At 33.4% G+C, this 15,502-nt stretch overlaps 1 non-coding gene across 1 annotated transcript; it reads right to left on the reverse strand.

The window, feature by feature from the left end:
• Positions 1-10,073: 10,073 nt before the first annotated feature.
• Positions 10,074-10,180, reverse strand: LOC139903360 (small nucleolar RNA R71). The gene has a single exon (XR_011778185.1). It is a non-coding gene; the product is annotated as a small nucleolar RNA R71 (small nucleolar RNA).
• Positions 10,181-15,502: the final 5,322 nt, after the last annotated feature.

The following is a 15,502-nucleotide window of genomic DNA, read 5'->3' on the forward strand; positions in this document are numbered from 1 at the left end:
CATCCAAGGATCCGTTGAAGCTAGATCCATTTTTCTATTTTCCAGTAGGTTTATCCAAGGAACTTAAGGTAGTAATGATGTTCATAACATCATTCAATTCATATATATAAAGCTATCTTATTCGAAGGTTTAAACTTGTAATCACTAGAACATAGTTTAGTTAATTCTAAACTTGTTCGCAAACAAAAGTTAATCCTTCTAACTTAACTTTTAAAATCAACTAAACACATGGTCTATATCTATATGATATGCTAACTTAATGATTTAAAACCTGGAGACACGAAAAATATCGTAAAACCGGATGTACGCCGTCGTAGTAACACCGCGGGCTGTTTTGGGTTAGTTAATTAAAAACTATGATAAACTTTGATTTAAAAGTTGTTATTCTGAGAAAATGATTTTTATTATGAACATGAAACTATATCCAAAAATTATGGTTAAACTCAAAGTGGAAGTATGTTTTCTAAAATGGTCATCTAGACGTCGTTCTTTCGACTGAAATGACTACCTTTACAAAAACGACTTGTAACTTATTTTTCCGACTATAAACCTATAATTTCTCTGTTTAGATTCATAAAATAGAGTTCAATATGAAATCATAGCAATTTGATTCACTCAAAACGGATTTAAAATGAAAAAGTTATGGGTAAAACAAGATTGGATAATTTTTCTCATTTTAGCTACGTGAAAATTGGTAACAAATCTATTCCAACCATAACTTAATCAACTTGTATTTTATATTATGTAATCTTGAGATACCATAGACACGTATACAATGTTTCGACCTATCATGTCGACACATCTATATATATTTCGAAACAACCATAGTCACTCTATATGTGAATGTTGGAGTTAGCTATATAGGGTTGAGGTTGATTCCAAAATATATATAGTTTGAGTTGTGATCAATACTGAGATACGTATACACTGGGTCGTGGATTGATTCAAGATAATATTTATCGATTTATTTCTGTACATCTAACTGTGGACAACTAGTTGTAGGTTACTAACGAGGACAGCTGACTTAATAAACTTAAAACATCAAAATATATTAAAAGTGTTGTAAATATATTTTGAACATACTTTGATATATATGTATATATTGTTATAGGTTCGTGAATCAACCAGTGGCCAAGTCTTACTTCCCGACGAAGTAAAAATCTGTGAAAGTGAGTTATAGTCCCACTTTTAAAATCTAATATTTTTGGGATGAGAATACATGCAGGTTTTATAAATGATTTACAAAATAGACACAAGTACGTGAAACTACATTCTATGGTTGAATTATCGAAATCGAATATGCCCCTTTTTATTAAGTCTGGTAATCTAAGAATTAGGGAACAGACACCCTAATTGACGCGAATCCTAAAGATAGATCTATTGGGCCTAACAAACCCCATTCAAAGTACCGGATGCTTTAGTACTTCGAAATTTATATCATATCCGAAGGGTGTCCCGAAATGATGGGGATATTCTTATATATGCATCTTGTTAATGTCGGTTACCAGGTGTTCACCATATGAATGACTTTTATCTCTATGTATGGGATGTGTATTGAAATATGAAATCTTGTGGTCTATTATTATGATTTGATATATATAGGTTAAACCTATAACTCACCAACATTTTTGTTGACGTTTTAAGCATGTTTATTCTCAGGTGATTATTAAGAGCTTCCGCTATCGCATACTTAAATAAGGACGAGATTTGGAGTCCATGTTTGTATGATATTGTGTAAAAATTGCATTCAAGAAACTTATTTTGTTGTAACATATTTGTATTGTAAACCATTATGTAATGGTCGTGTGTGAACAGGATATTTTAGATTATCATTATTTGATAATCTACGTAAACCTTTTTAAACCTTTATTGATGAAATAAAGGTTATGGTTTGTTTTAAAATGAATGCAGTCTTTGAAAAACGTCTCATATAGAGGTCAAAACCTCACAACGAAATCAATTAATATAGAACGTTTTTAATCAATAAGAACGGGACATTTCAATATGCCACTCCGCTTAATTAATCATGCTTCTCAGTCGATATCACCTGACCTTCCACTAAACGAACCTTTATCATCACTTGCTCACTCTTAAGGAGAAGAGTGACCAATCCGACACAATAATTGCGTCACCCGCAATATCATCAATTCATCATAACATTCGGCCTAACCGACCATTAAGTCCATCACCGGCTCACCTTTCATCTTTATCTGTTAATCACTTAAGACTTAAGAGCAACAAGATCGCTCATTGAGTAAGCTCATCAAACACGCTAAATTCATCACAGCTCCGGATTGCGCGTAACAAGGACAATGAAAGTTCATTCGTCATCCTTCACTTCATAAGAAGTATTTACCACAATGCTCTCAAACTTCGAATTTCGCTACCGCCGATTTGAAATCACCCCTCGATTACCATTGTAATCAACACTGCATCTAAGGGTATCTTACGGGCACCATAAACACCAAGTGATCACACCGTCACCGGAGTTAAACATTACACTAGCAAGTATAAGAAGGCACCTGACGCAGTGTCATGCAGACTCCCTCAACCATATATCGAAATTTAGGAAATCAACCTTTGGGTTCCATATACCCGATGTCACCCATCTGTCCACAATAATGACCCGAAGTCATACCTACTCGACATACCTTACGGTTTATTGTCTTATTAAAAGTTTCTAGCGATCACATGCTACCCCCAATTCTACAAGACCAAACGATATAGCCTCATGAAACCTTTCATCTATATCTAAGGAGATACTTGGGAACACCAAGTCTTAAACCCTTTCACACATCGATACAACCACTACTACAAGGGATATCCCGTTTGAAATTTTACCCTATAATCCACAACACACTAACACACTAACGCAATCATTGTCATAACGGTCCGACTCTAATGAGTTTAACGACCCGAAGACTCCTCGATTCGCCAATTCCAAGGCGACTCACAACTAGAATCCTTACACGATTCTCTAACCACACACTCTACCGAGTGTAACCCAATACTACAATAATTAAACTTGTCGCATCCCATTACGGAATTCAAGTCCTCGTCGCACACACACGCACACATTAATCGGTCATCCTAGTTACGATGGGTAACTACAACTAATGACAATCTCAATAGTGCACCCACTACTTAGGGTGACTAAGCACGCGCTGAACTCGTGAGTCGACCTACTCACATTAGCTAACCTAATCCACCGCGACGATTCCCGTCTCACAATTAACCCGATGTGACCACAAGCATATCATCGAAGACTGCTATATACTAGGAACCAATACAAGATTCCTAATTCGTCCCGAATCTACTCCAACCATGCCAAGTTTCCTCCGTTCAGCACTCATCATGTCATGCTTAGTGTCAAGATACACGGTTGTATTAATGGTGATTAGTGACTATTACAATTGCGTACCTTACCATTTTTACATGCTCACGCAAAGTACTTTACCCGAACTGACGCAACATTCACACAATACAAAACACAATACCACTAGTACCTTCGAACAATCGAAGTCCCGTCATTAGAATGGACTATCCAAAACAACCGAATACCCGAGCCCCACCATTGGACTCACAGTAAGACACCGTACACTACATGTATAGTATGATAATATATATACACTTATGTACAACACAACAACTAGTCAACCTACTCCCTAGGTAACTGTCAACAAAATAACGTCCAAGTCCACCTACTTACGTTATGAAATGTCCCGTTCATATCAATTATAAACGTTCCATATTAATTGATTTCGTTGCGAGGTTTTGACCTCTATATGAGACGTTTTTCAAAGACTGCATTCGATTTTAAAAACAAACCATAACCTTTATTTTATCGATAAAGGTTTAAAAATATTAAGACGATTGTCAAATAATGATAATCTAAAATATAGCGTTTTCACACGATTATTACATAATGGTTTACAATAATACTACACATCAATTTAAATCTTCGAATACAGTTTTTAAACAATATTATACAAGCATGCTGACTCCAACTCTTGTCCATAAATTAGCATGCAGTAGCGGAAGCTCTTAATAATCACCTGAGAATAAACATGCTTTAAACGTCAACAAAAATGTTGGTGAGTTATAGGTTTAACCTATATATTTATCAATTCGTAATAATAGACCACAAGATTTCATATTTCCATTTCTTGTAAACAACATGAATGCATAAAAATCATTCATATGGTGAACATATGGTAACCGACATTAACAAGATGCATATAAGAATATCCCCATCATTCCGAGACATCCATCGGACATGATAAAACAATATAGAAGTACTAAAGCATCCGCAACCATGGATGCGGTTTGTTAGGCCCAATAGATCTATCTTTAGGATTCGCGTTAATTAGTAGATCGGTTTACTAATTCTTAGGCTACCAAGCAAAAAGGGGCATATTCGTCTTCGATCATTCACCCATAGAATGTAGTTTCGATTACTTGTGTCTATTTCGTAAAACATTTATAAAACTGCATGTATTCTCATCCCAAAAATATTAGATTTTAAAAGTGGAACTATAACTCACTTTCACAGATTTTTACTTCGTCGAAAAGTAAGACTTAGCCACTGGTCGATTCACGAACTTATAACAAATATGTACATATATATCAAATTATGATCGAAATATATTCACAATATTTTTTATTATGTTTTAATGATTTAAGTTTGTTAAGTTAGCAGTCCAATGTTAGTAATCTACAACTAGTTGTCCACAATTAGATGTACAGAAATAAATCAATATTATCTCGAATCAATCCACGACCCAGTGTATACAAGTCTCAGGCTAGATCACAACTCAAAGTATATATATTATTTTGGAATCAACCTCAACCCTATATAGCTAACTCCAGCATTACTGCATATAGAGTGTATATGGTTGTTCCAAATAATATATATAGATGGGTCGATATGATATGTTAAAACATTGTATACGTGTCTATGGTATCCCAAAATTACATAATATGTATAATACAATATAAATTAGTTAGGATATGTTTAGTCTAGATTTGTTACAAAATTTTCGTAGCTAAAACTAGCAAGTTTATCCAATTTTGTTTTACCCGTCATTTCTTCGTTTCAAATCCGTTTTGAGTGATTCAAGTTGCTATGGTTTCATAATGAACTGAAATTTATGAAACTAAACATAAAAAGTATAAGTTTATAGTCGGAAATACAGTTTACAAGTCATTTTTTAAAGAGGTAGTCATTTCCGTCGAAAGAACGACATCTTGATGACCATTTTGAAAACCATACTTCCACTTTGAGTTTAACCATGATTTTTGGATATAGTTTCATGTTCATAAGAAAAATAATTTTCCAGTAAGAACAACTTTTAAATCAAAGTTTATCATAGTTTTTAATTATCAAACCCAAAACAGCCCGCAGTGTCACTACAACGGCGTATGTCCGGTTTTACGGTGTTTTCCGTGTTTCCAGGTTTTAAATCATTAAGTTAGCATATCATATAGATATAGAACATGTGTTTAGTTGATTTTAAAAGTCAAGTTAGAAGGATTAACTTTATTTGCGAACAAGTTTAAAATTTACTAAACTATGTTCTAGTGATTACAAGTTTAAATCTTCGAATAAGATAGTTATATATATATATGAATCGAATGATGTTATGAACATCATTACTACCTCAACTATAGTAGGTAAACCTACTAGAAATGATGAAAAATAAACTTGAGCTTCAAAGGATCTTCGATGGCTTGGAAGTTCTTGAAGTAGAATCATGACACGAAAACAAGTTCAAGTAAGATTACTACTTGAATTAAGATAGTTATGTTTATAGAAATTGAACCAAACCTTGAATATGATTCTTACCTTTGATTTAGAATGAAAACCTTCTAAGATTAACAAAAGTTTCTTGATATTGGATGATTACTTGGAATGGATTTGAAAGCTTGGAAGTAATCTAGCAAGTTTGAAAGATTTATTGAAGTGTTCTTGAATGGTTGTTTTTATGATGATTAAAGCTTGTAATTGAAGATAAAAGATGGTAAAATATGATTAATAGCTTTTAGTCGTCTTTTATGTCGCGTTCATATTAACGAACATATATTTCATAGCATTATCCCTCAAGAAAGACAAGCTTTTAGTTGCAATTGTTCTATTTACAAGTGATATTCGTTTAAATAATAAAAGGTTAAGACAAAAGACAGATTCGACAAATTGAAGACGCAAACGACCAAAAAGCTCAAAAGTACAAAGTACAATCAAAGTAGTTCCAATTATTGATAAGAAACGTCTTAAAATTACAAGAGTACAAGACGCGAAACGCAAAATACAAGATATTAAATTGTACGTAAGGACGTTCGAAAAACCGGAACCGGACCAAAGTCAACTCTCAACGCTCGACGCAACGGACTAAAAATTACAAGTCAACTATGCACGTAAATATAATTTAATATTTAAATAATTCTAATAATTATTTATATATTATATTTATTTATTAAATCCGTCGGCAGAATGCAAACAACAACATGTGAGCTGGAAAAAGGGGCCATGCGATCGCATGGCCTGGAAGGCAAAAAGCCATGCGATCGCATGGCAGTAGGTGACAGGTCTGGTCCTATAAATTTCGCAGTTTTGAGCGATCTTTTACACATCTTTTTCTCTTCTCATTCATACGTAAAGATAGATATATATATATATATATATATATATATATATATATATATATATATATATATATTATAATTTTAATTTTAATTTTAAATTCTAATAATAAGGGTATGTTAGCGAATGTTGTAAGGGTGTAAGTCGAAATTCTGCCCGTGTAACGCTACGCTATTTTTAACCACTGTAAGTTATGGTTAATGTTATTTTTAAATTAATGTCTCGTAGCTAAGTTATTATTATGCTTATTTAATGCCGAAGTAATCATGATGTTGGGCTGAATATTAAAATTGGGTAATTGGGCTTTGTACCATAATTGGGGTTTGGATAAAAGAACGACACTTGTGAAAATTAGACTATGGGCTATTAATGGGTTTTATATTAACTAAACGATACCTCGTTAATTTAATATATAGACTTATAATTTGACGTATTTATATATAACCATATACGCTTGACTGGGTACGGTGGGCGGGATATCTATAAATACCAATAATTGTTCATTTGACCGGACACGGAACTGGATTAATAGTTAATAGACTTGTTGAAACAGGGGTGGATTACATTCAAGGGTAATTGGTGTAATTGTTAACAAAGTAGTAAAACCTTGGCTTACACGCAGTCGATAACCTGGTGTATTCATTAAACAAAGTATTAAGACCTTGTTACAATTCGAATCCCCAATTAGCTGGAATATTTGACTTCGGGAATAAGAATAATTTGACGAAGACTTTCACACTTTATGATTATGACTGATGGACTATTATGGACAAATTCGTATGGACATATCGAATAATCCAGGACAAAGGACAATTAACCCATGGTAATAAAACTAAAATCAACACGTCAAACATCATGATTACGGAAGTTTAAATAAGCATAATTTATATATTTCATATTTAATTGCACTTTTAATTATCGCACTTTTATTTATTGTCATTTTATTTAATTGCACTTTTAATTATCGTTCTCTTTAATTATCGCAATTTCATTATCGTTATTTACTTTACGCTTTAAATTAAGTCTTTTATATATTTAATATTTTACATTAGGTTTTAACTGCGACTAAAAGTTTTAAAATCGACAAACCGGTCATTAAACGGTAAAAACTCCCTTTTATAATAATAATACTACTTATATATATTTTTGTATTTTTACAATTATAAGTTAAAAATATAGCGTTAAACTTGTTTAATTTTCCCTGTGGAACGAACCGGACTTACTAAAAACTACACTACTGTACGATTAGGTACACTGCCTATAAGTGTTGTAGCAAGGTTTAAGTATATCCACTCTATAAATAAATAAATAACTTGTGTAAAATTGTATCGTATTTAATAGTATTTCCTTGCAAAAATAATACTATTTCCTAGTACACCTCGCACACATCAAGTATTTTTGGCGCCGCTGCCGGGGACATTCTTGCTTAAACGCCGGAAGCGCAACGCTATATATAAAAAAAAAGATTTTTAGTAACTATTAGTTATTTTGTTGTAAAAATATGCGTTTTTAATTTTAAAAATACAAAAATATAAAAACAAAAAAAAAATAAAATTTAAGTATTTTAAGAGTTTGTTAAATATATAAGTTCTATAAAGTTTATTTATATTTATTTTATAAAAATATAAGTTTTATTTAATTTATATAAATATAATATATAAATATCTAAATCAGAAAACAGAAAAAAAAATATAAAAGACTCGACCCGTACTGTAGCAGCCTATTTACTGGCCCGAAAACCTAGCTCATGCGATCGCATGAGCCCGAAGGCAAAACTTCATGCGATCGCATGAAGTACTCTGACACGCCCTAATTGATTCTCGTACTACATTAATTACGGGTAATTATTATTATTATTATTAATTAAACCCTAATTAGGGTATTATTATTATATTATTTAGTTTTAATTTTATTAATTTGTTTTATTTAGTTTAATTAGTTTTAATAAATTATAAAATTAATAGTTTTATAAAATAAATAATATAAAATTAATATTTTTATAAAATTGTACTTTTTGCAACTTTAAGTTTATTTTTATATTTTGTATCTTTTTATTTGTTTTAGCATAATATTTGTATTTTTCGCTCGTATTTAATTCTAAAACATAGTTTTTGCCATAGTTATTTTTATTTCTAGATTTCTAGGCTTTGCCGTAAAATCCCTTAAGTACTTTTTCTTTAGACTAAGATTTAGGTGCTTTAGAATTTTGCGACGCCGTTTTTAAAAATTTAGTACCTTTTTAAGTTATTGCCATTTGGGATATAATTTTTCTGTTAAGCTTTAATATTTTTAGACGCAACTTTTAATTCTTAGATTTTAGTTCCTTTTTAAGTTTCGACGCGCTACTTTCTTATTTTTATTTTTCGACGCCTTTTATTTTTCGCCATTTTCCGACGCAATCTTTTTCTTTCTTATTTCTCGACGCTCTAGTTTTTAGGACTTAGATTTTTTTCTATTTCTTCTCTAAAATTTCTTTAAATTAAAACGAAAAATTATTTTAAGTGGTTAAATTGATAGACATCCATTTTCTGGTTCGTAGTAATAGTTGGATTTGTACGTGAACCGGGTTATTGGAGCCAAACAGTACTCAATTATATTGAGACCAAACGAATCCTGCCCCTCTGCTGCATCTTTTGGCTATTCGAAACGTGGGCAAAATCAGAAAAGTCTATTAATTGGATAACTTATATAATTTTTCTTTCTTTTTAAAAACTAATAGGATATTCAGTGAATGCACCGAGCAAAACGTTCACCACCTTTTGTACGTTCACCACCTGTAACTCGATCAAGACATCTAGCAAATATTGTCGCCGTTGATTTTTCTTTAGAATCGTCATCCAGTCAACCAAGTACTCAAATTCAAATTTCCGATAATCCATTTTTTGAACCCGACCTCACAATTGAGAATCCGGAGAATATTCAGGGACGATTTCGAGATCCTGAACCATTAATTTCTCCTCTGGAACCACCAATCATTCAAACAGAGATTGTCGAGGAACCAACCATTAAATCAGAATCCTATAGTGATTCAGATTCAACAAATTCAATCATGGAAAATCTGGAACCTCTAAGTATGGAAGACCGAATGAGAGCTAAACGCACTGGCCAAGATCACGCAATTACTCAACCTGACATTAATGCGCCAGATTATGAAATCAAGGGACAAATCCTACACATGGTAACTAATCAATGCCAATTTAGTGGTGCGCCGAAGGAAGATTCAAATGAACATCTTCGTACCTTTAATAGGATCTGCACACTATTTAAAATAAGAGAAGTGGAGGATGAACAGATATATCTCATGTTATTTCCCTGGACTTTAAAGGGAGAAGCCAAAGATTGGTCAGAATCGTTACCTGAAGGGGCGATTGATACATGGGATGTTTTAGTTGAAAAATTTCTTAAACAATTCTTTCCGGCATCTAAAGCCGTGAGACTTCAAGGAGAAATTGTTACATTCACACAAAAGCCAAACGAAACTTTATATGAGGCATGGACAAGATTTGAAAAGTTATTAAGAGGATGTCCGCAACATGGTTTAGATAATTGTCAAATAGTACAAATATTCTACCAAGGATGCGACATCACTACAAGGAAAGACATCGATATAGCAGCTGGTGGTTATATTATGAAGAAAACCGCAACTGATGCTTACAAAATTATTGATAACACTGCTTCCCACTCACATGAGTGGCACCAAGAAAAATATATCGTTAGATCATCTAAAGCAGCTAGAGCCGATTCTAGCCATGACTTTGATTCCATTTCTGCAAAGATAGATGCTGTCGAGAGACGAATGGAAAAGATGACTAAAGATATTCACTCAATAAGAATTAGTTGTGAGCAGTGTGGAGGATTACATTTGACAAAAGATTGTCTCAGTATTGAACTAACAATGGAACAAAGAGAGAATGTTTCAAACATAAACCAAAGGCCTGGAAATAATTATCAGAATAATTATCAACCGCCAAGACCAATCTATAATCAAAACCAGAATTATAACCGAAATGTTCCATACAACAACCAACAAGGTCCTAGCAATCAACAAGTATCCAACAATACTTACAATCAGCAAAGACCTAATTTTCAAAATAAACCACCACAAACCGATGATAAAAAGCCAAATTTAGAAGATATGATGTCGAAGCTAGTTGAATCTCAAACATAATTTTACACATCTCAGAAACAAACCAATGAACAAAATGCTCAAGCATTCAGAAATCAACTAGCTTCTATTCAAAATCTGGAACAAGAAGTAAGCAACCTAGCAAGGTTAATAGGTGAAAGAAAATCGGGAAGTCTACCTAGTGATACAAATGCTAACCCCCGAAATGAAATAGCTAAAGCCATTACCACAAGAAGTGGTATTACACTTAAACCACCTGAAATACCTGAAATTTCTGATGAAGCTATTCCTACTCCACAAGAACCACAATCTGATCAAGATAAGGAAAAATAACCGGTAGTTGAAAAGGTTAATGAAGATAACAACAGTTAAGGCTAAACCTTATGTTAAACCATACCAACCACCACTTCCTTACCCGAGTAAAATGAGAAAAGAGAGACTTGAAGCCGAGCAATCCAAATTCTTGGATATGTTTAAACAGATAAATGTCAATCTTCCTTTCATTGATGTGATTTCAGGAATGCCTAGATATGCTAAATTTCTGAAAGATCTAATCACAAATAGAAAGAAAATGGAAGAACTCTCGGCTGTTACTGTGAATGCTAATTGTTCTGCAGTGCTGTTGAATAAGATACCAGAAAAACTATCTGATCCAGGAAGTTTCATAATTCCATGTTTTCTGGGTAGTCTTAGTTCAATAGAAGCATTGGCAGACTTAGGTGCTAGTATAAATTTAATGCCGTATTCATTATACACTAAACTAGACCTTGGAGAATTGAAATTAACAAGAATAAGTATACAACTAGCCGATCGATCAGTAAAATATCTTAGAGGGATAATGGTGAACATGCTAGTTAAAGTTGGTACTTTAGTATTTTCAGTAGATTTTGTTATTTTGGATATGGAAGAAGATTCTCAAGTTCCTCTCATATTAGGAAGACCATTCTTAAACACGGCTAAAGCAATGATAGACGTGTTCGGTAAGAAACTGACCCTAAGTATAGAGGACGAGAGTGTTACCTTTTCAGTTGATAGAGCCATGCAACAACCGCAATCTGCAGATGATACATGTTATTGTATTCAAACTATAGAATCACATGCAGAATTGTTAGAAGAATTTCCAGAATTACAAGGAACAGGAGAATGTTCTTTAGGAGAAGGAACTGAACCAATTGATGAAACTGAAATGATAGCTACACTTATGGCTAATGGATATGAACCAACAACAGAAGAAATTCAAATGCTAAAAGAGGAAGACAGATATCGATACAAATCATCGATAGAAGAACCACCGACATTAGAGTTAAAGTCACTTCCAAACCATTTGGAATACGCTTATTTACATGGTGAGTCTGAATTACCTGTAATAATATAGTCTTCTCTTACTGAAAATGAAAAATCTCAACTCATTTCTGTGCTAAAAGCTCATAAACCAGCCATTGCATGGAAAATTCATGATATTAAAGGAATAAGTCCTTCGTATTGCACACATAAAATCCTTATGGAAGAAGGTCATAAAACGTATGTGCAACGCCAAAGAAGACTAAATCCTAATATGCAAGATGTTGTTAAGAAAGAAATTATTAAACTGCTGGATGCAGGTTTAATATATCCAATCTCTGATAGTCCATGGGTAAGCCCAGTTCAATGCGTGCCTAAGAAGGGTGGCATGACTGTCATCACAAATGAGAAAAATGAGCTTATTCCTACTAGGACTGTAACAGGATGGCGTGTTTGTATTGATTATAGAAAATTAAATGACGCCACTAGAAAAGATCACTTTCCCTTACCTTTCATTGATCAAATGTTGGAAAGATTAGTCGAAAATAGTTACTATTGTTTTCTTGATGGTTTTTCCGGATATTTTCAAATTCCAATAGCACCCGAGGACCAAGAGAAAACCACATTTACGTGCCCCTATGGTACTTTTGCTTACAAACGCATGCCATTTGGACTTTGCAACGCCCCTGCAACCTTTCAAAGGTGCATGATGGCGATTTTTCACGACATGATAGAAGAATGCATGGAAGTTTTCATGAATGACTTTTCAGTCTTCGGTGATACCTTTGAATAATGTCTAGTTAATCTTGAACGAATGCTTATTAGATGCGAACAATCAAATCTAGTACTTAATTGGGAGAAATGCCATTTCATGGTTAAAGAAGGCATCGTTCTTGGTCATAAAATTTCAAAGGAAGGAATTGAAATGGATAGAGCTAAAGTAGATGTAATTGCTAAACTTCCACATCCCACCAATGTTAGAGGAGTTAGGAGTTTTCTAGGGCATGCCGGTTTTTACCGACGTTTCATAAAAGTTTTTTCTAAAATTGCCACTCCTATGAATAAACTCCTAGAAAAGGATACTCCATTCATCTTTTCAGATGAATGTATCAAATCTTTTAATATTCTTAAAGAAAAACTCACTAATTCGCCGATTATGATAACTACAAATTGGAATTTACCGTTTGAACTAATGTGCGATGCAAGTGATTTTGCAATGGGAGCCGTTTTAGGACAAAGGATTGAAAAACGATTTCAACCTATTTATTATGCTAGTAAGACGTTACAAGGAGCACAAACGAATTACACAACTACTGAAAAAGAACTCCTTGCTATTGTCTTTGCTTTTGACAAATTTCGTTCATATCTCGTTCTAGCTAAAACGGTGGTCTATACCGACCATTCTGCTCTTAGATACCTATTTTCGAAACAAGATGCTAAACCAAGATTAATCCGTTGGATCTTACTCTTACAAGAGTTCGATATTGAAATCCGAGATAAAAAGGGAGCAGAAAATCTCGCCGCTAATCATCTTTCTCATCTTGAAAATCTTGAATTAGAAGTTCTGAATAAATCGGCCATACAAGACAACTTTCCTGATGAATATCTATTGAAGATAGATTATAATGAAATTTCATGATTTGCAGACTATGCAAACTATTTAGTATGTGGATTCCTTGAAAAAGGATTATCGTACCAAAAACGAAAGAAATTCTTTAGTGATATAAAACACTATTTCTGGGAAGATCCACATTTGTTTAAAAGTTGTCCCGATGGAATAATACGCCGATGTGTATTCGGAGATGAAGCTAGTCAAATCTTAAACCATTGTCACACAGGACCAACAGGAGGGCATTATGGGCTTCAACTTACAGCACGAAAAGTTTACGATGCTGGATTCTATTGGCCTACAATTTTCAAAGACGCACACCTTCTTTGCAAATCCTGTGATGCTTGTCAAAGGGCCGGAAAAATAAGTCAACGTGATGAAATGCCACAAAATGTCATTCAAGTATGTGAAGTATTTGACATTTGGGGTATTGACTTTATGGGTCCATTTTCAAAATCTCATAATAATCTCTACATTCTCATTGCCATTGATTATGTATCTAAATGGGCGGAAGCACAAGCTCTCCCAACTAACGATGCACGAGTTGTAGTCAACTTCTTAAAACGTCTTTTTGCTAGGTTTGGAACACCGAAAGCTTTAATAAGTGATCGGGGTACTCATTTTTGTAATAATCAACTTGAGAAAGTTCTCAAAAGATATGGAGTAACTCATAAAATCTCCATCGCATATCATCCACAGACAAATGGACAAGTTAAAAATACCAACCGAGCTTTAAAACATATTCTAGAGAAAACCGTAGGATCAAATGCGAAGGAATGGTCCATGAAATTGGAGGATGCACTTTGGGCTTTTAGAACAGCCTACAAAACTCTAATTGGAACCACACCTTTTAAACTCGTTTACGAAAAAGCATGTCATCTTCCAGTAGAAATTGAACACAAAGCATTTTGGGCTTTGAAGACATGTAATCTTGATTTACATGAAGCCGGACGTCTACGATTAAGTCAACTAAACGAATTAGAAGAATTAAGACATGAAGCATACGAAAATTCGTTAATCTATAAGGAAAGAACAAAGAAATGGCATGATAAAAGAATCAGAAGTTCAAAAGAATTTAAAGAAGGAGATAGAGTTCTTCTTTTTAATTCACGATTCAAGCTATTTCCTAGAAAATTGAAATCAAGATGGTCTGGACCATTCATAATCAAAAGAATTTTCCCATAAGGAACAATAGAGTTAATAAATTCAAATGGGATTGAATTTAAAGTTAATGGTCACAGAGTTAAACATTACATACATGGTATGATGGAAGTTGACAATGAAGTCAATCATAATTTCACCACTCAAGAAAACCTTCAAAATGAAAACATAAATATGTTATCAACAACATATGAAAAATCAAAATTGGAAAATAGGGAGGATTCAAATTGGAGTGATGAAGAAGAATTCTTATACAAACCTCCCATTCCAAGAAACGAAGAAAAATGTGAACAAGAAGTTCAAATAGAAGTGGAAGAACCAAGAAAAGAACACCCGAAAAAGGTTTACAAACCAACTCGACTTACTAAAGCAGGAGACCCGGGTGAATTTATCATTTCTTGCTTGCTTAATGATGGTGCTGTATATAATGGACTAGCAGATTTAGGAGCAAGTGCAAATATTATGCCTCTTTCCTTATACAAAAGATTAGGTATGGGTAAATTAAAACCAACCAAAATAGGAGTTCAATCATTTGACCTAACCATTAAACACCCGGTTGGAATAGCAAATAATTTACTTGTTAACGTGGGAAGTTTGACCTTTGTTGCAAACTTCATAGTGATCAATATGGAGAAAAACCTTGATATTCCTCTAATTTTAGGTCGCCCATTTTTAGCAACTACCG

Source organism: Rutidosis leptorrhynchoides, chromosome 3 (assembly GCF_046630445.1).
Source record: "Rutidosis leptorrhynchoides isolate AG116_Rl617_1_P2 chromosome 3, CSIRO_AGI_Rlap_v1, whole genome shotgun sequence".
NCBI lineage: Eukaryota > Viridiplantae > Streptophyta > Magnoliopsida > Asterales > Asteraceae > Rutidosis > Rutidosis leptorrhynchoides.